We start from the raw sequence: 27,042 nt of genomic DNA on the forward strand, positions 1-27,042 counted from the left end.
CAGCACACAAGAAAACAAATAAAAAATGGAGAGAGAGACTAGTTGATCTGTGTAGAAACCATAATTTAATCTAAAAATCTACATGTTTTAAGAGGAAACCTCAAAAACTCAAAAATTCAAAAACATGGAAACACCCTGACTACAATAAAGGAGAATGGCAACTGGATCACATCTGCATGGACAAAGACTACCACAAAGAGATCTATAACGTCAGTCCTCCGAGGAATAGACACAGGTTCAGATCACTACGTCGTTAAAATTAAAATTAAACACTCTCCTCAGAGAAGCTAAAAGAAAATTAGATCCTACCCAGCTAATCAACAACAAAAATTACCAGAAAGCAACTGAAAAAATAAAAATCACAGATAAACTTGAAGACTTAGTACACAACCTTAAACAAATTGCAGAAGACCTGGCTCCAATTGAACCACGTAAAAAACACCAATGGTGGAACAGAGAATGTGATGAAACAGTGGAGAAAAGACATTGAGCATGGCTATTACATCAGTCCCAAAAAAATCAGAAATATCCTATCAAAAGCTAGTAAAACAGAGAAAAGAAATTAGTATGCCTCTTTGGTGATGCCTTGTAAAAAGACATCATAAGGGGAGGAGGGATGTAAAATGACTAAATACATGATAGGTTGCGATTGTAGAATGCTCACAAATCATGCAGTTGACATTGAAAAACGCCTACATTGCATCTACCTTACAAGAATTGTAAAAATAAAGGGTCCCTAACTGAGTCATCAAATCTGCTAACCAGATTGCAATACACAGCAATTCAGACCTGGTTTTGCTTAAACTATCATGAAAACTATTTTAAAATATCAATTTCTGTATATGCTAGCTCTAAGCCTGTCTGACAGGGAACATGCATCCAGTGCTGATTCTGCCAAGGATTGGGACCATATTAACCCCTTGGTGAATTAATGCCTAGAATACTGTAGTTTGAAGTAGGCTCTCCAGTCAGTAAGTTGTGAAAGCAACTTGAAGCATATTCTAAACTATGGTGGATCAGTGTTTTCCTGTATCATTTCTTTGTACATTATATACACTGACTGACAGAGCAAATGCAACACCAAGAAGGAGTGGTCAGAACTTTATGCCAATTGCAGGGTAGACTGACGTCACTGAGGTATGCTCATGATGTGAAATGCGCCGCTGTGCTGCGCACGTAGCGAACGATAAATGGGACACGGCGTTGGCGAATGGCCCACTTCGTACCGTGATTTCTCAGCCGACAGTCATTGTAGAACGTGTTGTCGTGTGCCACAGGACACGTGTATAGCTAAGAATGCCAGGCCGCCGTCAACGGAGGCATTTCCAGCAGACAGACGACTTTACGAGGGGTATGGCGATCGGGCTGAGAAGGGCAGGTTGGTCGCTTCGTCAAATTGCAGCCGATACCCATAGGGATGTGTCCACGGTGCAGCGCCTGTGGCAAAGATGGTTGGCGCAGGGACATGTGGCACGTGCGAGGGGTCCAGGCGCAGCCCGAGTGACGTCAGCACGCGAGGATCGGCGCATCCGCCGCCAAGCGGTGGCAGCCCCGCATGCCACGTCAACCGCCATTCTTCAGCATGTGCAAGACACCCTGGCTGTTCCAATATCGACCAGAACAATTTCCCGTCGATTGGTTGAAGGAGGCCTGCACTCCCGGCGTCCGCTCAGAAGACTACCATTGACTCCACAGCATAGACGTGCACGCCTGGCATGGTGCCGGGCTAGAGCGACTTGGATGAGGGAATGGCGGAACGTCGTGTTCTCCGATGAGTCACGCTTCTGTTCTGTCAGTGATAGTCACCGCAGACGAGTGTGGCGTCGGCGTGGAGAAAGGTCAAATCCGGCAGTAACTGTGGAGCGCCCTACCGCTAGACAACGCGGCATCATGGTTTGGGGCGCTATTGCGTATGATTCCACGTCACCTCTAGTGCGTATTCAAGGCACGTTAAATGCCCACCGCTACGTGCCGCATGTGCTGCGGCCGGTGGCACTCCCGTACCTTCAGGGGCTGCCCATTGCTCTGTTTCAGCAGGATAATGCCCGCCCACACACTGCTCGCATCTCCCAACAGGCTCTACGAGGTGTACAGATGCTTCCGTGGCCAGCGTACTCTCCGGATCTCTCACCATTCGAACACGTGTGGGATCTCATTGGACGCCGTTTGCAAACTCTGCCCCAGCCTCATACGGACGACCAACTGTGGCAAATGGTTGACAGAGAATGGAGAACCATCCCTCAGGACACCATCCGCACTCTTATTGACTCTGTACCTTGACGTGTTTCTGCGTGCATCGCCGCTCGCGGTGGTCCTATATCCTACTGAGTCAATGCCGTGCGCATTGTGTAACCTGCATATCGGTTTGAAATAAACATCAATTATTCGTCCGTGCCGTCTCTGTTTTTTCCCCAACTTTCATCCCTTTCGAACCACTCCTTCTTGGTGTTGCATTTGCTCTGTCAGTCAGTGTATTTGGTGAATAGATTTTCACTTCCACTAAGAAAAACATCTTGATTTGATCTGTTACAGATCTGAACTTTAATGTCACCGTGCCTGTGTGTTCTTGACAACTTGTGTCGCATATAGTTTTCTAGTCGAAGGTCTCTTTCTTTTATAGATTCCAGTTAGTTTCATGCCTGTTTATGACCAGGTCTGGAGTTAAGCAAATATCTTTCTCTGGAGTAGTTTCTAATAAACATGTTGCTAATTTCTCGGAACAATCCATCAACATTCAGTCTCTTCTCAATTACGTAGGTTTGACATACCTTGTTTTCTTGTTTATTTCATCATAATGGTTTTCTTCACTGGTTGTAGAAACACCTGTTCCAGGGTTTGGTTGCACTGTATGTATATGTCAAAAACTTATTTCATTGATGAATTCTCTTTTCAGAAGACTTAAATTCCCAAAAGTAGGATTTCGATTGTGTGCTTGTGATGTCACAAAAAGCAATTAGGAAAACTACTACTTAAATATTACGTCGGTATTCCAGTCTGGTGACTTAATACGATGTTCTTCATGCTCACCATTGAGAACTATCCCAGGCAATTCAGTATTTAATTTTATTAAATGTCAACCTACAAATTTATTATTCAACTTCTATTATGTGTCTTTGGAATTAACTATTGTATTTATTTCAGTAAGAATGATCAGGTTACAAATAGTTTTGGTTATTTGTTTCCATAATGCTGGCTCACAAGCATGGTTAGTTAAGTTTCATAACTTAAGGGGATCTTTCACATACATATGACGAGTGCATGTGTAAAGTGCTTGGTAACAGTTTGCAAGTTTTGAGAAAATCATTTTTTAAAAGTTCAATTCGAAACCCAAAATTGAATTGAACATGGAATATAAGTAATTTGAATTATATCTTCAGGAACCTAATACTGTTCACAACAATGGAGTAACTCTTCATAATATATTCCATGTAAATTTACGTAATAGGGAGCCAAACAACGCGAGTTGTCGAATAAATTATGACTTAACACACTTTGCACACCCACATTTAGCAATATAATACAATGCTGCACGGTACTGTGGATATAAATTAGCTTTATTATCAATGAACAATATCACATCCAGTATTAATATAGATATTATTTACATAACCTACCTGTATTATGTTCGTGAGTGATAGTTCTTCTCACAAAATATCACATTTTGTTGAAAGAAACATTATGTTCACACGACATTGTGTTGTTCATTGCCATCATTGAGCGTAAAAATAAGAAACAGTGTTCGGTTCAATGGTCCACCCAATCAATACACCTCACTTTATAAGTGAAAACTATTTAACATTAAACATATCCTGGAACATGTTTTGGCTAATTTGAGATTTCATCGGCCATAACTTCTCGTAGTAGATTACAAATCTCATTGTTGCTGTCTAGTAATTGTAGGGAAGAACCCATGTCCTTTAAAAACTATTTGAGAATACACTAAAGATACATATACACATTATTTACAAAAAAATTGTCCTCACTTCTTGCAAAAAAAAATAGTTTATCTTCATTGTTAAAATTTGAAACACTTCTTGAAACATGACATGCCAGTCATAACGTCTCGTAACAGAATACAGTACTCATTGTTGCTATCTAGTAATTTAAAAATGGAAGAACCCATGTCCCTTGTGAACTGTTGAGAATAACTAAAGACAAATATACACAGTGTTTACAATAAAATAGTTCACACTTCTTGCAAAAAATCTTTCTTCAATGTTAAATTTTGAATGATCTTTCTTGAAAATATTACATGCAGTGTAGGCAGCTGGTAGTTTCAGTGTGCTGACTGAGGGAGATTGAAATTCTGGCCTCGGAATAGGAATGGGACCAATTTCACGTCAGAATATTTAAAAGCTTTAATTCGTATGGAAATTTCTTTCAAAAAAAAAAGCTATATCTGGTAGAAGGAATCTGAAGCTTCTGAGATAGCCTGTCGTATGGCAAAGATCATTGCTGCATGACCACCATATTGATGGCTTAATGCTTATGAATATTCTTTTTTTTTTTTTTTAAGACAAGGTCTGGAACGAAAGAGAGATAAAAATTAATGGGTTTAATAGCCGAACCCGTCCTGGGATATCCTGGCACTAAAAGCCATACAACATTTTTCACCCTCGGAAATTTAAGAAATGAGTTTGTCACGAATGCGTGACTCCCAGGATATAAAGAATAATTTTTAATGGTCGTAAGAGGGCTGCTTTTTTCAAATATGGTTTATGGAGCAGTCAGTTTACCTTTATCTCATGCAGAAAGAGAATTACGGTACATACAGAAGATAGCCATTATGAATGGGTTCAGTGTTAATACCATTAGTAAAATTATAAGTAAAAAGAGAATCGCAAGAGTTCAAGTATGCGACTTAACATTTACAAACCCGGGGATTTTTCAAATCACAAAATTATTTAAGAAACACGACTGTCAAGTCTCATTTTCAACAAAGAACAATAATGGTCATATATTTTATAACCACAGCAGTGTAAATTACAATAAGACAATTTCTTAAATTCAGGAATCTATAAACATAAGTGCGATCAATGTTTTGTCACGTACTTGGTGCAAACAGGTAGGAGTTTTCAGACTAGATATTTCGACACGTCAGTGCCAACAAACACAAGTATTCTACTATGAGTGTACATATGGGAGATACTGGTCACCAATATACTGACATAGAGACTTGACCATTTAAAAAAATGTGAGCAAAGGGAACCTGATGAACTGTTGAGCAATTACGAGAATATTTATATAATTCTGACCCAGAGTATTAATGCAAACAAAAATTTGAATGACATACAAGGGAACAAAAAATCTATTATCTGAACAGATACCGTCGCTTTTATCATCACAAAAAATTAATAATTGGAAGACACCTACTTTAAAACAATTATCCCACCCTCCCGCTCCACCTATAGGCAGAGCTATTTCCCCTTCCCCTATAATAGCACTGCTCCCCCCCCCCCCCTCTACGGTCCCTAGCCAAGTTCTGCCAGGCGAGAGGAAACATAATTATAACACATGCAGTAGCGTGACGAGAAACAAGTCAGAGCAAGGTTCAGTTGTGAACCAGCTATAGGGAGTTTCACTAAATGTGATGGTACGCTTTTTACATCACGCATTCGTAAAAGAAACTCATTTCTTAAATTTCCAAGGGTTTTAAACCTATTAATTTTTATGTCTCTTTCTTTCCACACCTTGCCTTAAAAAAAAAAAAAAAAAAAAAGAATATTCATAAGAATTAAGCCATAAATATGGTACCGAGCTCGATAGCTGCAGTCGCTTAAGTGCAGCCAGTATCCAGTATTCGGGAGATCGTGGGTTCGAACCCCACTGTCGGCTGCCCTGAAGATGGTTTTCTGTGGTTTCCCATTTTCACACCAGGCAAATGCTGGGGCTCTACCTTAAGGCCACGGCCGCTTCCTTCCCACTCCTAGCCCCTTCCTCCCTCATTGTTGCCATAAGACCTATCCGTGTCGATGCGACGTAAAGCAAATAACAAATCAATATGGTGGTCATGCAGTGCTGATCTCAAAAGCTTCAAATTCCTTCTACCAGATATAGCTTATTTTTAGAAAGAAATTTCCATATGAATTAAAGCTTTTAAATATTCCGATGTGGATTTGGTCCCATTCCTATTCCGAGGCCAGAATTTCAATCTCCCTCAGTCAGCACACTGAAACTACCAGCTACCTACACTGCAGGTAATATGTTCAAGAAAGATCATTCAAAATTTAACATTGAAGAAAGAATTTTTGCAAGAAGTGTGAACTATTTTATTGTAAATAATGTGTATATTTGTCTTTAGTTATTCTCAACAGTTCACAAAGGACATGGGTTCTTCCATTTTTAAATTACTAGACAGCAACAATGAGCATTGTATTCTGTTATGAGACGTTATGGCTGGCATGTCATGTTTCAAGAAGTGTTTCAAATTTTAACAATGAAGATAAAAAATGTTTTGCAAGAAGTGAGGACAATTTTTTATAAATAATGCGTGTATTTTATCTTTAGTGTATTCTCAAATAGTTTTTAAAGGACATGGGTTCTTCCTTTTTTTTTCTTTTTTTTTTTTCCAATTACTAGACAGCAACAATGAGCTTTGTAATCTGCTATGAGAAGTTATCGCTGATGAAGTCTCAAATGAGACAAAACATGTTCCAGGATATGTTTAATATGTTTTTATATAAAATAGTTTTCACTTGTAAAGTGAGATGTATTGATTGGGTGGACCATTGAACCTAACATTGTTTCTCTGGGGCTGTACCTTAATTAAGGCCACGGCTGCTTCCTTCCAACTCCTAGGCCTTTCCTATCCCATCGTCGCCATAAGACCTATCTGTGTCGGTGCGACGTAAAGCCCCTAGCAAAAAAAAAAAAAAAAAAAAAAATGTTTCTTATTTTAAACTGTATCACTATGGACCTATATGATGAAGTTCGTAAATTGTACTATCATTGAGGGTGTTGGGGTGCAAATCTACCCGTTGCTGTGCTTGCTGAGGGAATCTCCTTGTAGAAGTTGTGGAAAACTGGTGAGATAAATTGGAGATCCATTAAATCTTTTTTTTGTCAGAGAGGGGAACTGGACCATTGTAAGCTGCAGATGGGTTTAGGTGGCATGCTTAACCCCACCTCAAAAAAGACCTCTTCAAATTCACTGGCATCAAGTTTTGTTTGATAATGAATGGTGCCCTTGTCACTTTTATCAGAATGCAACCATTTCACTTCCCTCCAGTTGAGATGACCTCAGTTTTTGTTTACTTTCCTGTATTGGAGAGTACCTTGCAAAAGCGCTGACAAATCCAAAAATTCTTCCCAGTTCATTTCTTTTACGATAAGTCTTATACTTGGTGGACTGCTTAATCAGTTGGGCCCAGTTGTGAGGGTGAGCAATGTTTCCAGTTAACCTCTTCTTTTTTTGTGTCATACTGTGATCACAATCACGTTCCATATGGGTGTGGCCAGGGACTAGGAATTTATGATAAATGGTCTGCAGAGTTTCAGAATCTTGCAAAGCCATCGTACACATCGCTGAGATGCAACTGTTTCTGTTTCGCCCACTGACACTTTTCCGCTTGTGTTACGGACAGATCCAGTTTCTTCAAAATCATGTTCGTGCACTGACACTTCAACTGTGTGGAGTTTTTCAATTAATGCAACGTCACTGACTTTCCTCTCAGTAGTAGGTTAACTCTGTGAAGGATTTAAAAAAGAACGACTCCCACCTTCCTTGTTCTTGAGTGTACCTTCAATAACATCAAAACAAGATGAATCAAACGAGAAGTCAATAATACTGAAGTCTAGGTCCTCCTGGGAATTGTCGAAGTTCAAAATGTACTAAAGTTCTTTAGGAATAGAAGGTGCATAAATTGAATCTATGAATTAGAGAGAACTACATTACCATCAGTTTTACAGCATGCTATAAGAATCACTACATCTATTCCCCAATTATAATTTTCAAAAGTTTTAAAATTTTGTGCTTCTCGTCTTTAGTTCCAAGACAGAATTGATTCATCAGAACTGATCATGAATCGGTAACCTAACTGATGAGAGCATTCTCTGATAACACAACTTGTAATAATTCTGGCTTAAGTAATAAGAATGACAATTGAAGCAATTTTACTTTCCGGATTCTCCATTGTTTTCGGTAGATTGATCCTTGCTTTGTTTTAATGCTAATAAAAATATTTTCCATTCGGGAAGTCATAATGCTCTTTAATTAAGCTCACATAATGCACACTGAGATTGAGCTTCTGTGGGCAAAGCAATAGTACCGCAACAAGGCCTGTGACTAGCCAACAAGCAGAACAGCTGGGAAATAACGATTGACAGTGGACTGTGTGACCATCCGGTTGGCGGGAATTTAGAACAGTACTCTTTTGGTGATAATGAGTGGTGCATAGTGTAAGAAGTCATTCTTTATTTTTGGACAATTTCACGAACAGCATGAATAAAATATGCCTAGTCACTACCAATTTACATAATGCACTTTGCACACACGAAGTCTGGCTGAAGTCAATTTAACGCATAATACACAACTTGATAGCTTCGTAGCCCTTCCACAATATGACATAACGCACTATACACGCGCAAGCAGCTCTAACTCCTTTCTTCGATGCCACTATTAACTCAGTTCACACCATTCCTTGACTTCACACACTTTACACACCCACCCGCCATATATGAAACATAACAATCTGTTACCTACACTGCCTGACAAAAAAATTGAAGCACCCAGAAGATAATGACGATACTGAAGATGGACTCAGTTTCAACCTGTTTCCCTTATACTACATGATGAATGTTGTCAAAGCTAGCACAAGAGGATAGACATCAGTGTAGGTTCAAGTAAAGCCATGCAGAAATTTCCTCCAGTAAGGAAAATGTGCCGGTCATTTCTCAATTCTCTTTTAAGAAGTTGAGATTCTGTTAGTTCTCAGATTGAAACAGTGAAATCACCATGAATGTGTGTCACAAGGAGTCTTGAGACTTGTTGAAAGAACCAACTGTTATAGTAGCAAACATGTACATTATTTAAAAGATTTGTACTGTTAGCCTGCGTGGTGGCCATGATTGTTGAGGCTTCGAGTCTGTATGTTCTTACACTGTGATTAGCTGGTTTAAGTCCTGTTGGTCAAAAAGTTTCACAATCAGAATGTTTGCCAGAAGAGTAGGAGAGGTGGTGGTATACAATTTCTAATCACTAGATTGCATGCCAGAAGCCTGGATTAAATTTCAAACCTCTTCAGTGTTCATAAGGAGTGAGGGCATATGACTCTGTTGATTTGTCCATCGGATGGAGACATTAAGCCTGGAGCAGACTCCTTGGTGCTATTTGACAGGAGCAGGATATGTGCTGGCACTCGGTTTCACCCTCTCCCTTCCTACTATCATATTTCAAATCATTAATTTCATCTCATTAACTCTCTGAGGTTGACGTCAGGAAGGGCATCCGGTTGTAAAATCGTGCTACGAAGATCCATCTCGCTTCATACCCGACCCCATGAAAACTGAGACAAGGGTTGGGCATGCAGATGAAATGTATAGCTATTATTAAAACTCTTTGAAGGTTCAGGAATAAATATTTCTTTAAGATACTTGTCTGCTGTACTCTGTTGGAGGGACTATTCTGTCTGAAATTGGTGCTGGCCTAATCCAGAAGCTTCAGAATTGCCAGTACTTCACTTATATTTCTCACACACCAGTGGTATACCGTATGTAAAAGGCTATGACTAGTAGGCTACCATTTCATTCCTAGCCCTTTCCTATCCCAGGGTCACTGAAAATCTGTAAACATTATACACACACAAAAATTGGTATAAATGTGTAATTTATTTTAATTTAGGACTTTCTCAGGAATTCGGATTAATTTCCTTTTCTTTTCCTTCCATCTGATGCCTTAATGAGTCATGATTTTTGATCACATAGAATAGAAAAAATGATTGTCTGAAAAGTCATCTCCTGTATGGGTTTAAATGCAGTGGAATGTCTTTGGTAATTAGAAAATCTAGTCACAAAACATGAAGCTATTGAGTTTATGGGTAGTGAGCAAGCACCATCTGCTTTGTAGGCATAGAAAGAACTAGTAGGAACATGTAGGGCTATTCCAAGTTGTGTACCCAAAAAAATTTTTTTTTATTTCTCGGAAAATCTGATGGTAAGCCTGCAGAGCTGACAGAAAAGCAAAATCCTAGCAATTGTTAGAAAGGTATTAGGACAATAGCTTTATAAAGGTAAAAAAAAAGAAAGTAAGAAATTGGGGAATGTGAAAATCAGTTTAAATTTACTTTTTACATGGAGTACCGTAGGATGAACTATTACGTTTTGAAGAAATTGCTTGCTGGTCCAGTTGTTCAATTTGCTGTATTAAATGCTAGTGGTGTGAGAAGAAATCTCATGTGAAGTATTGAGCTAATATTGCAACAGCCATACACACATCTCAATTTTCAAGTAAGAATACTTATCAGATGTTTCTAAGATGTCTAACTGCAGTTGTCCTGAATCTTCGATCTTTGCTAGATCGTGCAATTGTTCACCTTCATATTCTGGTAGTTTTAAAGATAGTTCTTGACTTCAGTCTTAATCAGTAATGATAATGTTTGCAATGGTTGTAGTTACTTTACATCTGACTGTGTGTGTATTTGAATTTTTACAATACTTGCATGAAGTCTATATTCTTCTGAAATGTCACTAGCTAAGATAATTGTGATGTGTTTCATATAAGTTGTATATGACTTTGTGATATTTGATTATTTTCTTAATATTTGTCATTTTCTTAATACTGTATATCTATTTAATTTCCTGGACCAATGTTGCTGATATAATTTTTTTGACAGATTATTTTATGGTGATTGCATGTAGTGACTTGCTTGGGCACTAGAGTTTTAACAGAATGCTAGTGGCTTCTTTTCAAAGGTGACAGTTCGAAGGGATCAGTGTTGCCAACTTGGCGGATTTTCTGCTAAATTTGGCGGAATTAGAAGACTGTCGGCGGAGAAATATACCATTTAGCGGACAGCGGATTTTTTGGAGGATTTCTAGATTTATTATAGCGGAATTTAGCATTTTATCCATTTTACTTTAAAAAAAAATTATACTCCAGTCTGTCTCTGAGCTATTCCATATTTCTTGTCAGGAGCTAGCAGTCACACGAGGAAAACATGTTATTCGGATTTGATGTTATGAGATCACGGTATCATAAATTTAAAATGTGTGGGGAAAGGTTACTTATCTCTTAGTTGACGAATTACGACAGATAATGAAACTGTGAGGGAGTAGCATTTATATTTATGCTATGAAGGAAGACCGTTTAATGAACTGGCCTGTTCCGTGTGTGTCCCTTGAGGTAGGGGATTCACCTAGTTAGCACCCAGCACTAAAACGCCTAAAAGTTCTAGCGCGCCGGCTCGCAGGCAGGGGTTAATCCCAGTGGAACTCACAGATCAGGTGAGTACAGACTATTATTATTATTATTATTATTATTATTATTATTATTATTATTATTATTATTATTATTATTATTATTATTATTCGCCGGCCCTGTGGTGTGGGGGTAGCGTGCCTGCCTCTTACCCGGAGGCCCTGGGTTTGATTCCTGGCCAGGTCAGGGATTTTTACCTGGACCTAAGGGCTGGTTCGAGGTCCACTCAGCCTACGTGATTAGAATTGGGGAGCTATTTGACGGTGAGATAGCGGCCCCGGTCTAGGAAACCAAGAATAACGGCCGAGAGGATTCGTCATGCTGACCACACGACACCTCGTAATCTGCAGGCCTTCGGGCTGAGCAGCGGTCGCTTGTTAGGCCAAGGCCCTTCAAGGGCTGTAGTGCCATGGGGTTTGGTTTATTATTATTATTATTATTATTATTATTATTATTATTATTATTATTATTATTATTATTATGTGCGTATGGACCCAACGCATGGCTCTAACGATTCTGTTTTCTGAGTTGCCAAACAGCTCTCATCCTTTTTCCGTGGATCCTTTTTATTCTTCTGTCCACTTTGCCCAGTCTTCTTTTTCACTTCATTCTCTGGTTGCACTTTCCATCCATTAATTTTTTTCTTATAGAGGTTTGTCTGCGGTGTTATTTGAGTTCATCTGGGCTTTTTGCAGATCCTTCTTCACTTCCAGTACCCATGGAATATTTTTGGATGTTCTATGTAGGTGAGAATCTTGTTTGTCGATCTACTTGCCGGCAGCCTGCGGGCATGCCCTTAACATTTCAGATGTCTTTTGCGGATGTCTGCTGCAATGTTGGAAAGCTCTTCTGTCACTTTGCGTCACTTCAGTCTATATCCATCTTCTGTTTTTCGGGGGCCGAGAATTTTCCTCAGATTATTATTATTATTATTATTATTATTATTATTATTATTATTATTATTATTATTATTATTATTATTGCCCATTACCATTATTTGAGATCGGATTTCGTGGAGGAATTTTAGCGGATTTTTAGTAGTATTTAGCGGATCTTGAAAATATAAGTTGGCAACACTGGAAATGATCAAGGTAGGAATTGGAATCGTGTGTCGAGGCAATTTTTAATGGCATGTGAAACTGGGCAGTGCATGTAAATTGTTGCTCTTCACTCTCAACTGCCTTGAAATAAATTTTGTGAGAATGACATCATAGTTGGACAAACACAGGTGCTTTCAAAGATACAGGCTGTTCATTGGAAGCATGACAAGAAGTCCTCTGCTGAAGATATTTGGGCAAATCCCTTTTTTGGTTTGCAGATTGCCATGCTCCTCTGGAATACAGGATGTGCTGCAGGCTTCACCAGAGAACTACAGTAAACAGTCTTGTATCATAACATCTTCAGGGGGCTTCAACAAAGATTATGAAGGGTATGGTAAGTGTCAGAGCTACCTGACAATACAAGTGCCTGAAACAGGCATCAGTTGAACTGGAAGCTGGCAAACAAAAACATAGTACTATGTATCATGGTATGATAATATAGCCAATATGAATGCAGTATGTTTTTGTTTTGCAGTTAATGTAAGGAGAGAAGCCCCCTCTGTTCAGTCTATAATACTGTGTTTGTTACATGAATTAAATATTATAAATAATTTCTATATTTTATTTATTGTTCAAAGAACGTGTCTCTTCAGGACTAATTTTTTTAGGGGAATGAATGGTGATTTAATGCATCAAACACTGTGGAAATTTTAAAACCATTTTCAGGATTACTTCTGACTATAAGCACACTATTGACGAGAATCTGTTTATGGGAGCACAAGAAATGTTGCCATAAGGTGCAATTAAGGAAGAGGATAGTATTTATATATTACTGAAATTATAAGTAGTTATAGTTATGAACTTGCATTGACCCATGGGGCTCCCTGTGTTTTTTGACCTATGTTATTTAACACCTGTATTCATCTTTATCTTTTGTTCTTCCTCTTTCGCCGGGCTACGTGGCTGACGATTGAGGTGCTGGCCTTTTAACCCCAACTTGGCAGGTTTGATTCTGGCCCAGTCCGGTGGTATTTAAATGTGCTTAAATACGTTGGCCTCGTGTTGGTAGATTTACTAGCACATAAAATATTAAATCCCGGTACCTCGGCGTCTCCGAAAACAGTAAAAACAGGTAGTTAATGAGACATAATATCAATATTATTTATTATTACGTATTATTACCATGTTTCATGTGTTTATCTGGATTTCTTCTTATCCTACACTCCTTCCACATCAAGACTGAAGATCTGTCAGAATGACTCCTGAATGAAATATTGACGCCCTCCTTCCTGATGAAGCTCATCAGGGGCTGAGTAGAATAGGTGTATAACAACTATCAGTGTTGCTGAGTGTGTCCATCCATGAAAAGGCAGCCATTTGTGAAGATATGGAGTGTCTTTTTTGTGTTTTCTTGGTTGTCCTTGGTCTCCTTGTTTTGATATTCTCCTTTCCCACACCAACCTATCATTGTCTCTAGTCTATTGTGTGTTCCTATTTGTTTCTCTATCTTTTTTTAATACAGTTATGTTTGTAAGCTGTGCATTTGTGGTATATTGTAGGGTAATAGTTCATTCTTGATGCATATTTACAGAAAACTGATATACAGTACTGTATGTTGTTATAACTTATAAGGGAGGTCATGATATGTTAGTGCAGTTAACACGTTCACTGCCACGAATACTTCAAAGCATCAAGGTGATACATGCAGCAATGCAACTGCTGCTTTAAAGTGTCCACAGTCCTATGTTTCTAACGCTACATAGAAATGCGCCGGCTTGACGATTGTTGCTTGTGGTTATGCCGGCACTGCAGGAAGGTTACCTTTAGAACAATTTGCCACATGCGGTTCCATTGTTGAGCAGTTAGGTGACAATTGGTATTGCTTCAAAATGGAGAAGAGCAGGTCAGATCCTGGTCCGTCTCATCCTAAGAAGTATGGGAGACAATTTTTTACTAATGAAGATTTGATTAAAATATGACAGAGGATTCTGACAGCAAATCTGATGATATATTGTCACGTAGTGAGGACAATGAGTGGAAGAATTCTGAGAGTGAAAGTGACAACAGTGCGCTGAATGAAGACGACAGTGTTCATGAAAATGTGCAATCAACATCCACAAATAAAGAGGGAATTAATTGGGTAGGTGATCCAATAGGAATGACTTGTTTCCCATTTACTAAGAAGGAAAGCCTTCTTATTTGCCTGGACGATAACCAGCCTATTTTATTGGAAGATTATTTCTCCAAGAAGTTGTAGACTAAACTAATTACAGTGCCATACAAATATTTCTGGGTACGTAAACTAAAGACAAATCGCAAATCTGTCAGTAGAAAGACATAACTTACGAAGTGCTGCTGCTATTTTTGGTGTGTTTCTCCACATGTGTAACGTGAAAATGAATAGGTTGCAGGATTATTGGAAGAAAAATGCTTTATTCCATAATAAAGGCATTTCAGTGAGTATGAGTCACAATAGGATTTTTCTGATATTGCGTGCCCTTCATTTTTCAAGAAATCGTGGTGAAGAACTGAAACGAAGTGACTGCTTGTACAAAATAAGACCAGTGATCACATATTTCAACAAAAGGATGTCAGAAGTGTACTATCCAGATTGTGAACTATCACTGGATGAAAGCATGGTTCTTTGGCAAGGTCATTTGTCATTTCGTCAATACATGCAGAACAAGTGGCATAAATATGGAGTGAAATTTTACACGTTGACAACACCGAAAGGATTCACCCAGAAAGTTGTGATATATATTGGTTCTTTAAATGAGTGTGGTGGTAAAGGTTATGCACAGAAGGTAGTTATCCTTTTATTAGCAGATAAATTAAATGTTGGTCACCACATTTTTATGGACAACTACAACAATTTTGATTTGGCTAAGAAACTCGCCTAAGGAAGTGAGAGTTGCAAAACTGAAAAAAGGGGGGACAGTTGCTAGATATGCTAATGGAGTTATGAAGGCAAGTGGAAAGACAGAGATGTAAGTTACAACTCAACAGAGTATGAGAATAGACTTATTGAACTGGAAAACAGACTGAAAGAAATGGTAAAAAAGCCTTTGCCAGTTTTTAGTTACAACAAATTCATGCCAGGAGTGGATAAACAAGTTCAGATGCTATCCTGTTATCCATCCCAAAGGAAAACAGTTTGTTGGCCTAAGAAACTTTTCATACACTTTGTTGAAATGATTCTACTGATTTTACATTACTTGTTCAATAAATACTCTGGTGGCACTATGCCACTTTCTGATTTCAGACTGAACGTCATCAAGCACTGTTACCTTCAGTGAGTAAAAAGAACGCCCATCACGTGATGTGCCACAGCAGCACGTTCTCTTAAAGCACAAACCAACACCAGGGAAGAAACAGATTATGACGAAGAGATGTAAAATCAAATCAAAATCACTTTATTTGCAAATGAGGTGTCTACCTCGGTGGCAAATCATACACTAAAATACAGTGTTATCAAACCCTAAATTTTAAATTAACAAAGGAAGAAGACATTTTCCTAGAATACAGTAATATACAATTTACACTAACAATTTTTTCTATTAAACATACAGCTCATTCTTAATAAATTTATATTGTTTACAAAATTCTACTTATATCTCCTGTACTTACGAACATAATCAACTCATCCTTCACAGCTACCGTAGCGGTCCCAGGGCCCTCAAAATTCCCACTGTACTTCATCCCTACAGGCAGTCCCCTACTTTGGCTGTTCAGTCTCCATAGACCAGTGGATGGAATGAATTTAGTCACAAAATTTTTTTATTTACAATGACCTGCACTGGTTAAATACTCTCTAACATTTCATTTCTTTCCTCTATTGCTGTTTTTTCTCTTCTTGAATATCTGTACAGATTTTGGAAAAGGATCAAACACTCCCCCTGGTAAACTGTTCCATTCCTTCACACCCTTCCCAATGAATGATAATTTACCCCAGTCACTTCTGCTAAAATACCTTCTAATTTTATACTTGTGGTCAGACCTGCCGATATAATTATTTTCCAGTTGAAGCCTCTCACGGATTTCTCCCCATGCTTCCTCTCCTGTATAGGCTCTACATAATCCTGTAAGTCTAGTTTTCTCTCTTCTGTTACCTAGTTTCCCACCCAAGTTTCTCTAACATTTCTGATACATTACTTTTTCTCCTGAAATCCCCTGTTACAAATCTTGCTGCTTTCCTCTGCACGTCATCTGTTTCTTTAATTAGGTATTGTTGGCGAGGATCCCAAACACTGTTTGCATATTCCAATAACGGACGAACCATACTTAAGTACCGCTCTTTTAATTCTTTGTTGCATCCTTTAAGTAGCCTCATTATGACATGTAACGATCTGTATGATTTCCTAACAATGTCATCAACATGACCCTTCCACTGCAAATTACTTTCAAATCTCACACCTAAGTATTTGCACTTGCCATCTTCTGGGATAATAACCTCATCCAAAGTATATTTAAATTCAGTTTTAAAGCTCCTGTTTGTAAATGATGTAACAGTTGATTTGCCTCGATTAATCTTCATATTATTCTTTTCAACCCATTGTTGGATACTGTCAAGTTCCTTTGTAATCTGAACAATCCTGTGTTATTTATTTCCCTAACAATTGTCATCTGCATACAATCTTATTTTTGATGTTATATTGTTCCCTAAATCATTTGCGTATACATATTAAGAAAAGTAATGGACCAATTATACTACCCAGTGCAATTCCCTTCCAAACTTTCTCTTCCTGTGATACATTATTTCCTACTTTGACTTTCTGAACCCTCGAATGTACACTCCGTACTTAAGAAGGAAGATGAACAGACATAATTTGTGAATGCCCAACATGTCCAGGTCAACCAGGATACCTTCTACGGTGCAGTGTCATCTGTCACAAATAGATATACAATCAAAGCTCTCAGCACTTGTGGCATTTGTAAACATTATATGGACATAATTAATTAGCATGTTTGTGTTTCTATTATTTGTTTAACAATTTGTTTAACAATAAAACTGGATTTCATCACAATTTGGGACAAACACATGTTAATTTACAATAATGTGCTCTCCGATCCATCACGCTGTGCATTGTTATACAAATAATTAGTACAAATGAAAAGTATTGCTTGACGCTTTAAAGCGTCAGATGGCACTCACATCCGAAACACGGCCTGAAGAACCACTGACGCTTTAAAGCGTCAATAAATAAATATTGTTTTTAATGCATAATATTTACTTTTTTAACTCGATGGACATTTTTTGGATCACTTCTTTGAGCCATCTGTTAGGATTGACTGATACGGCCAAAACAGCTCCCGAGAAAAATATTTTAGAAAATAGTGGCATCGAACATGTTAATAGTGAAACAGAATACTTATATACACCATATCAGTTTTAACTGCTATAGTCTCTTACAATTACAGATCATTCCATGTTAAAAACGTGTATTGCTCTTATGACAACAGGTTTGCCACATCAAAATGTGTGAAACTCGGTATTTAAGTTCAGTATAAGAGGGGGGTAAAGAAACTAAGCTGAAAATTATTTTTATGAACTCAAGGGAACTGAGGGTTTAGATAGGGACTTGTTTTGGTTTTCACAGCACAACAGGAAAATGGTGGCACATACATTGGTGAAACTCAGTATTTAAATTCAAGATAAAAGGTAGAAGTAGTTAAGCTGAAAATTTATATTTATGAACTGTAGGAAATTGGAGGAGGGGGAGGTAGAAGTGGCTTATTTTGGTTTTCACAGCACAACGGGAAAATGGCAGCACATACATAGGTGAAACTCGGTATTTAAGTTCATGATAAAAGGTGTCCAACAAGGAAGTGCCCTATCACCACTCCTGTTCGTAATAGTAATGGAAAAGGTCATAAAATCTATCAAGAAAATGGGATAGTGAACCAGACGCTCTGGTATTTGCTGATGATGTGCTTTAATGGGGAGAGACAGAAGCTGAAGTTCAGAAGAAACTTAATAAATGGAACACTAGATTCAAAAATTTTGGACTGAGGATGAGCAAAACAAAGACAGTGGAAATGACCATCAACAGGGAAGGAACAAGCTCAAACATATTTCTGGAAGGAGTGAAAATTGAATCAGCTTCCCACTTCAAGTACCTTAGAAGCACCATCTCAAAAGACAACACTGTTAGGCAGGAAAATATTTTGACCTTAATCTCATAGGAAGAAGACTTCAGGGAAGACCAAGAAAATGCTGGATAGAGACTGTAAGATCAGATGTGGAGGAGAGGACACAAATGGGAGGATGTCCTGGAACAGAAGATGTATGAAGACAGAAGGAGATGGCGAGCGCATGTACACCACCCCCGGGAAACTGGAGTTGGGAAATTATGATGATGATGATGATGATGATGATGATGATGATGATGATGATGATGATGATGATGATGATGATAAAAGGTAGAAGAAACTAAGCTGAAAATTATATTTATGAACTCTAGAGGATGGGGGTTTATAGGGGACTCATTTTTATGTTCACTTCGTAATAGAAACTGGTGGCACTAAAATTTATGAAACTTAGTTTTTAAGTTCAAGATAAAATGGGGAAAAAAATAAGGTGCAAATTATTTCCATTTACTCAAGGGGACATGGTGTTTGTATGTATGTATGTATGTATGTTGAGTATTCAGCCCGAAGGCAGGTTTGATCCTTAACAGCACTGCCAACAGCTGTCATATATGGCCTAGGCAACACTGAAGAGGCATACTAGGAAAATGAGGAGTGAGGTAGTTTCCCGTTGCTTCCCTCACAGAGCCAGAAGTTGCTGTTACAACATGGTGTTTAGAGGGGGCTAATTTTGGTTTTCACTGCATAACTGGAAAACTGTAACACATAAGTTTGTGAAACTCAGTATCTAAGTTCATGATAAACGAAGGAAGAAACTAAGCTGCAAATTAACAGCAAAAAAAAAAAAAAAAAATCCAGATAAACTTCATAGCAAATTTCTGTATCAGTACAAGTCATGCCATGACTTATCGCTGTACATAACAAGAATATTAGAATGCACATGCCCAAATACTATGCAGGATACAACCAAAACAAAATATCTCATTAGGCAACCACTTTTTTGGTGTTCATTGAATGTTACTTCCTCACCGCTGCAGGAATCTAACATTCACTGCCGACAGCAGTGATAAAGGGCTCCATTTCATCCTGGATTAAATCAGATTTTCACATGTTCGCTTCAATATCTTTCACATGTTTCACATAGTTTTCCCAGTTTTCAGCAAATACACATAAGAAACCTTGTTAATGTTTCCATCTCCTTTATTTTGAAAGTAGTGGTGTTCATAACAACATAGTGCTTCACTTATGTCCAAACAAGTTTAATAGTGATCAGCTCGCAATGGTATGGTGATAAACAAAGAACCATGACTCCACTTTCTCTTGCCAGTACATTGATTCTGTTGTGATCGTATTTCCTTCACACACTGTTTACAAGGACCATCAAGTCTGTTTTCAGCATGCTCTCATCATACACACGACCACGTTCTCAAAGCCATTACCGCCAGTTCTCCTTCTATGCCTTCGTAGGCTATCATGGGGGGGGGGTGTCAAGAACAATGGTACATTTTGGTGACTTGCTCAGTAGCTGACATGCTCGTAAAATATTCCTCATAAATCACTGTCCATCTCGTCATGAGTATCTGCAGTATTCTTCCTCCACTGAAACATGTACTTTGCCCGTGGCACGAACCCATGCTTTTTACCAGGGTGCACTAAGGCGAACTGTAGACAATGGCCTGTAGGCGACTTCAGACCACATGAGAGTCCTAACAGAAAAGCATCCCGTGGAGTTGAAATGATCTTACTTTCCCCGCTCTTTCCCAACAGTTTGCTTTGTTTTAATTCACGATTCATAAGTGCAAAATGTTCTTTACCTCATCTCGGTATTTCTTAATTGTAGTCAGATACTTATGATGCCAAGATGTTATGTCCTCTCCGTCATACAAGCTGAATTTGCTTTCTTTTTATACTTGAAACCCATGCCTTTCAACAAACAATTGATACAAGGTTGTTATTGTGGAATCAGGAAGGTCTTTATCATTATTCACAGGCAGTAGCATTTGCTGCTCGATGGTTGGAGGTTGGTTTTTAAGGAAAAACTCGTGCACTTTACGCCTTACACCACTGCGGGGGGGAAAAAAAAATAATTCAAGTTGACTGTTCTGCTGTCTGTCCATGGTGCTTCACGTTCTGTGTTTTAGCCGGAGAAGCCAAAGGTCCTGTAGTGGCTGCTGATCGCACTTTATGGACAGTTCTTTCAGAAATTTTTGTTGCTTCAGTAGTTTTTTTAATCACCCAGCTGAGACCTTTATCTGGTTTCTTTCGAGAAGATAATTACTTACATTAAGAACAGTTTACTTTTGTTTCTAACTCAGCCTCATCCATGAAGTAAATATCACTATATTAAAAATAAAATTCAGGAAACTCAATCGTTAAACTCAATCAGAAGCCATATTTTGGTCATCACTATATTAATTTTAAAGAATGAAATTGCACATTTAGGCTAATTAATCACATAACACTCACTCAACACAAGACATACATGCTCTGATATAAAGACAAAAAAAACATACGTAACGCATAGCTTCTCTACAACAGTGATAAGCTGCCAGCAATTCAGAGTAATGGATTACAAATTGCATGTACCAGAGTGACACAGAAGAAAAAGACAACAAAGCGATGGCTGTTCCTGCCATTTTGCTACCTCCCAGCAAATCTATTTATGAAATAGAAATGTTAATTATTTTAATAAAGCCTCGGCCTTCTTTCGTAATACGATATAAAATACATTATTATATTCCTTAATCACAAGTAATTACGGGCGTCTAAAAGGGTTGTGTTCGCTCATAGGTCCATAAGAGCAATACTGTTTTCTTAACATGGAATGATCTAAAGATATGTGATCACAGTGACAGTGAAAATACTATGATTATGGAGACGTCCTATAAATTATTATGAAATGAAGGGATTATTTGCAATGAACAGTAATGACATCAACTTGATGACGTATTTACTGACCTGAGTAGACGATCAAAGACAAACGTGCAAGTCGGTAATAAAAGCCTGGTCCATTCATGCATGTGTCTTGCAGTATGCACATTTGATGTAAGCTGGTTGATTACATTTCTCACCGAAACACACTTCTGTTAATCTTCCTTCGAAACAGTACTCCAAGGGTGTTTGAAATACACCAGAAAAGTCTTTGGTGTAGCCGCATTGAAAAGAAAAAATTCAGAGAATCTTGCTGCCAAGAACTGGAAATACATTAACAATTACTGGTAAAGGCATAAGAAGTGGTCTCTGTGCCATATGTTAATGTCCGTTTATCACAGATACAATTTCAAAACATTTTTGTATGGATAAAGGAACAAAATGTTGGCAGGCTGTGTAGTGCCTATACACTTCACAGAAATTAACTTCTTGATGAATTCAATCCTTTCGGGAAATGTAGAGCTGTATAGTTATCTCTATTGGCTACCCAGGAGTTGAACAAAAGAACTTCAATTTGTGCCTGTATATCTGGCCACATTACTTGTTGTAAGAAACCTTTCAACCCCTCTTAATCATATTAGCAGATTTGCTTGCAAGCACCTTGATGTTTGGTAAATTGATAGTCATACTTGCAGGAAAATGGTCAGTAGGCTCAGATACTGATGTACAAATGGGGTAGCAGCATACCATCCATCACAATCCATGCTGTGATTGCTACTACAAATCCAACTGCACCAAAGATGTGCTTGCTTCTATTCACTGAGAGGGTTCGTCCAGATCATAACTCTTCATAAAAACTTGATTGGTTGGCATTAATTATTTGATCCAGTGATATTTTTCCTCTTTCCTGACTTCTTTTTTTAAACAAGTTGCTTTACGTCACACCGACACAGAATCATAAATTTACAGACATTTATAATGACATGGGATTAATACATTTGGGAAAATTCATGAATGTCTTAGGAAGTTTAGAAATATATATATCTCAAAAAATCACTTTGAATCAAGTTTGAATGAAATAATTACAAATGAGAACCTGTTGTATAAACTAGCATTTAGGAAGAAAAGGAAAAAAATGATAAAACTTGAAGATCTTAAATTTATTTAGGAAGTAATTCTCATTCAACATCATCTAAATATTAAAATTTTATGTAATCATTTTCCTAATATACCACCAATGTTTGTTTATTGATTGATATGGTCAATTATGATATAATAGGGTAATTCTTTAAATTTTGGGCTTAAAAGAAAGTGTTATGTTATATATATATATTTGTACAGCCGGGCTGAGTGGCTCAGGCGGTTGAGGCGTTGGACTTCTGACCCCAACTTGGCAGGTTCGATCCTGGCTCAGTCCGGTGGTATTTGAAGGTGCTCAGATACGTCAACCTCATGTCGGTAGAGTTACTGGCACGTAAAAGGACTCCTGTGGGGCAAAATTCTGGCATTTAGGCTTCTCCAAAAACCATAGAAGTAGTTAGTGGGACATTATTATTATTATTATTATTATTATTATTATTATTATTATTATTATTATTATTATTATTATTATTATTAAGCTAATTTAAAGCTAACGAGGAGAGGCTGGAGCTATGGGGTCACAGGTTTCATTCAAAGTTCACGAGGTCGATCTACGTAAAAAATAAACATATAACAGATTGAGGGTTTGTGCCATTGGCCCATGTACCAATTCAGGACTAAACGCTAGGAAAGAAGAAGATAGCCATTTAAATTTAACAGACCTCATACCTCTTGACAGTTTGGGTACGAGTATCTAGAGCACCACTGGTGCAGTGGTGGTGACTTCCATGCAGGCATCTCAATTTTACATAGAAATAAAGAGGAACAAAAGTAAAGGGAAAAATGAGCGGCCCGTCTGGAAGTCGGGATGCTGATCACAAGACCACAAGTGTTGCAGATATCAGTATGCAAATTGCCAACAGGTATGCACGAATGAAGCCTGTCAAAATTGCAATAGGAACACATGTTATGAGAATTCACTTTTATTGTAAACACACAGTTGTTGACCACAATGTCCTAACCCTTTAAAATTAAAAAAGAAAGTGTCTGCAAATTTCATTGACCTTAAATTCCCTGTGAAATGCAGTGCTAGCTGTTGTAACAGTTTGTATTGAATACTGATGCATGTGTGGATGTCAGAGAATCATAACTTTACTATCTTTATATGGACAGTTTTAGGAGTGATCTTTTCAATAGCGATATTATGCAAAATGCTTATAAAGACTTTTACTTTTGTATTTTAATTTTTCATAAATTGTAAACCACTTTCTGATGAGTTTTGAAAATGCAGTAAAATGCCATATTTAATCAAAATGCAACATTTACACTAAAATGCAATGTAAAAGCAAAACCGATTTTACAAATAAAACTTCATTTCAGTCATTTAATCTTCTTCTGGAAACTTAAACAGAGGAGTTAGTGCACCCTTTAGACTGCCTGCAAATGCTGCTGGCTAAGCTCATACCCAGAGTGCCCAGGAAGCTCTGTACTGTATTTGCGATGATGCTAAAACATTACAAGATATTGAATCATTCCATTTGACGGTTTTCACTTTACAAAGGTGAAAGAATTTGTTTACTCCGTCTAATGACGGAATATTTATTGTATTGAATTAGGAGGATACTCTCATTTTTCACCTTTGTAAAATGCTAAAATATTTCAGTAAATAAAATTTAATTGTGAGCGATACGAGAACAGAATGTTCAAGTATGTTCTAAGATTTCCTTCAACAGTGTCTCTGATTCCCGAACATGGTAAAAGTTAATTTTGTGTATTTTCTTTTTGTTATGATTTTGCATCAATTGTTTTTCTGTTGTGCTTTAATCTGTATCAATTAAAAATAAAATTTCACTTCTATTATATGCATTTCTATTTTACTATTAATTGCATGCATATCATCCTGTAAGAATTAACACCGCGTAACTGACTATACTCAAAGTTTACAGGAGAGAAAAATACTTTTTTTTTTTTCAAAATACAGAAGAATTAAGTTTTTTAATATTATGATGTAAATGCATCACTGAATACTCAGATATTGCTCTTAAATTAATTTTTATTTTTCAAATCCGTAGCGTCAGTTACGTGGTACATCGAGCTCGATAGCTGCAGTCGCTTAAGTGTGGCCAGTATCCAGTAATCGGGAGATAGTGGGTTCCAACCCCACTGTCGGCAGCCCTGAAGATGGTTTTCCGTCGTTTCCCATTTTCACACCAGGCAAATGCCGGGGCAGTACCTTAATTAAGGCCACGGCCGCTTCCTTCCAACTCCTAGGCCTTTCTTATCCCATCATCGCCATAAGACATATCTGTGTCGGTGTGACGTAAAACAAATAGAAAAAAAGTTACGTGGTATTGGATCAGTTAAATATTCAGAAGATGAGTTATTGGATTCTATAATAAAATTGAAAACCCAGTTTTTAAAATTATTTTTATTCCAATTTTGATGACAAATTTACCTTTAAATTTAAAATATAACCTTAAAAAAACAAAAGTCCAACATCCTTGATTTTTTAATAGTGCCCAAATCGGATCAATGAAATGAGTCATTAACTATGATCATTATACACAATTAATAGCCTATATTCTTTCTTATGAGTGTGAAGTGTTGTCATAATAGGAGAGATAGTCTTGAGGAATTACATTTTTGAGTTGCTGAAGATGATCCCATTTTGTATTCTTGATCTTCAAGCGCTCTTCGTAAAGTTTCGGTACCTATTGTTTACTTACTGGTCTCGGTCTCCTGGATACCTGCACAAAATCATCCTTAAAATCCAATTTGTAGAAAATGACTCCTGTCGTATTTAATAACTCTATGGTCCATAACAGTTGGGTCATAAGCTTTTCGTCCGGGAGAAATGGAGTCTTAAATCTTTTACACCATAATTGGTGAAGAATGAGTAGAGATAAACTTGCATTGTATGGTTGGGGTTTTCCTCGTGCTTCTTTCAACATTGATGAATATTGGCTGTGATTTAACAGTTCTTTACTCTTGCTATGGATTGGGTCACATGCCATTTGGGTGTAACCCTTTTCTAGGAATTTCTGGAAAATTGCGACCCCAGTTTTCTTGGCCAGCTTCAACAAAGCATTCCGATTTTGGTAGGTGCATCAGCCAGAATACAAGATGATACAAACTCGTGGCTTTTCCAACTGCTTGCTTATTGTATCGATTATGCAAGAGGCAAAGACTGAAGCCACCAGCTTAGCTTGTCATAAGATTATACAGGAAGCTGTGGAAATATGTAGAAATCCTAACAATTTCAACAGGGACACTGGCTATCAATTAAATACTATGTGGTTGCCAGCCATTAAGGATTTGCATAGGTAGTTCCCTTCCCTGTCCGTTCACTATTGTTATTTCGTTTCGGTGTTTTCCAAATTCATACGTTCCTCATCGCCATATGTTTCATTCCGGACTTTTGTCAATGTCAGCATTCACCTGTTATGTTATGTGACCCTCTCACACCGATTCTCATGGTCCCGTCAGCTTCCGTTTCGAACGCTAGCGCTGTACTGTGTCCGGGGAGCCATCTGGTGACGAATGAACATACCTCTTCCACTTATATTATAATGTCTCAATTCAAACCTCATTGTTTGAGAAGCCTTTCTCGTGGACAGTCGAGATTTTCTTCTGAAGACACAGAGCAAAGTTCTCTGCGAAACGTAAAGAATTTCACCTTATTTTCTTGACACGGCATAAGCCCAAAAACCTATATCATGTCTATAAGTACGGGCCATGAAAGAATCAATGGCAACAATATTATTTTTAATCTATACATATAAAAATCCTTGGTGGGTGGCCCTCTGTGACCATTGAGTAGATTTTGTGGTTTTCACCATTGTATAGAGCATTTACCAAAGAAGGTTGAGGTGTGACTTGTTAATCTACAACAGAAGGGAGCCAAGCAGTGGCAATTTTTTGGAAGAGATCAATCACACAATCCTTATTAAAGTGAATTATTTATTCACCTCCATTCTTATTTCATTGAGGCCCCTTGGACCACGTGGTTCCTAACAGGTGAGCTTTCTTCTTAGCCCAGTATTCCGTCATCTTTGTGCTGTAGGTTGCTTTCCTTTCCTGAGTCCACTTCATTCCCACTCCAGGACACAATGTTTTAGATGTCATTTATGTTATTACAATAAAAATATTTTTTACAGTATATAATTTACATGAATAATTTCGGTGGTGGTGCTGTTTTAGGGAATGCACAGAAGCGGTTTAAATATTGCGTAAAGTAAAAGGAACAAGCTAACAGGCAGGTGGCCGAAAGAATCTTGAAAAAATGTCACCCTGATCTTATGTACATGCATCAGGAAGAAAACAATGTTATCTACTAGGAAATCTTAAAAGGCTTATCTCCACAAATTCTAAATTGTTCTCATACAAAACTGAGGCTAACATCACAAAACAAGTGCTCTTTTAGAATTGTTAGTCTTCATATGACTATGCTTCACATTTTGATGTAAAATCATAATTTATTGTTCTTTAAGGGATTTGATTTGTGGCTTTAGAAATTGCACGGTTTTTTCTCGGTCGACTAGAGCAGCTGTA

The 27,042-nt window shown here is 37.8% G+C and overlaps 1 protein-coding gene across 1 annotated transcript in view; it reads left to right on the forward strand.

Annotated features, from left to right (window-relative positions):
* Positions 1-27,042, forward strand: part of Kua (Plasmanylethanolamine desaturase Kua) — a 115,322-nt gene that overhangs the window by 58,405 nt on the left and 29,875 nt on the right. The window lies entirely within an intron of this gene.

The sequence above is a fragment of the Anabrus simplex genome, chromosome 7 (assembly GCF_040414725.1).
Source record: "Anabrus simplex isolate iqAnaSimp1 chromosome 7, ASM4041472v1, whole genome shotgun sequence".
Taxonomy (NCBI): domain Eukaryota; kingdom Metazoa; phylum Arthropoda; class Insecta; order Orthoptera; family Tettigoniidae; genus Anabrus; species Anabrus simplex.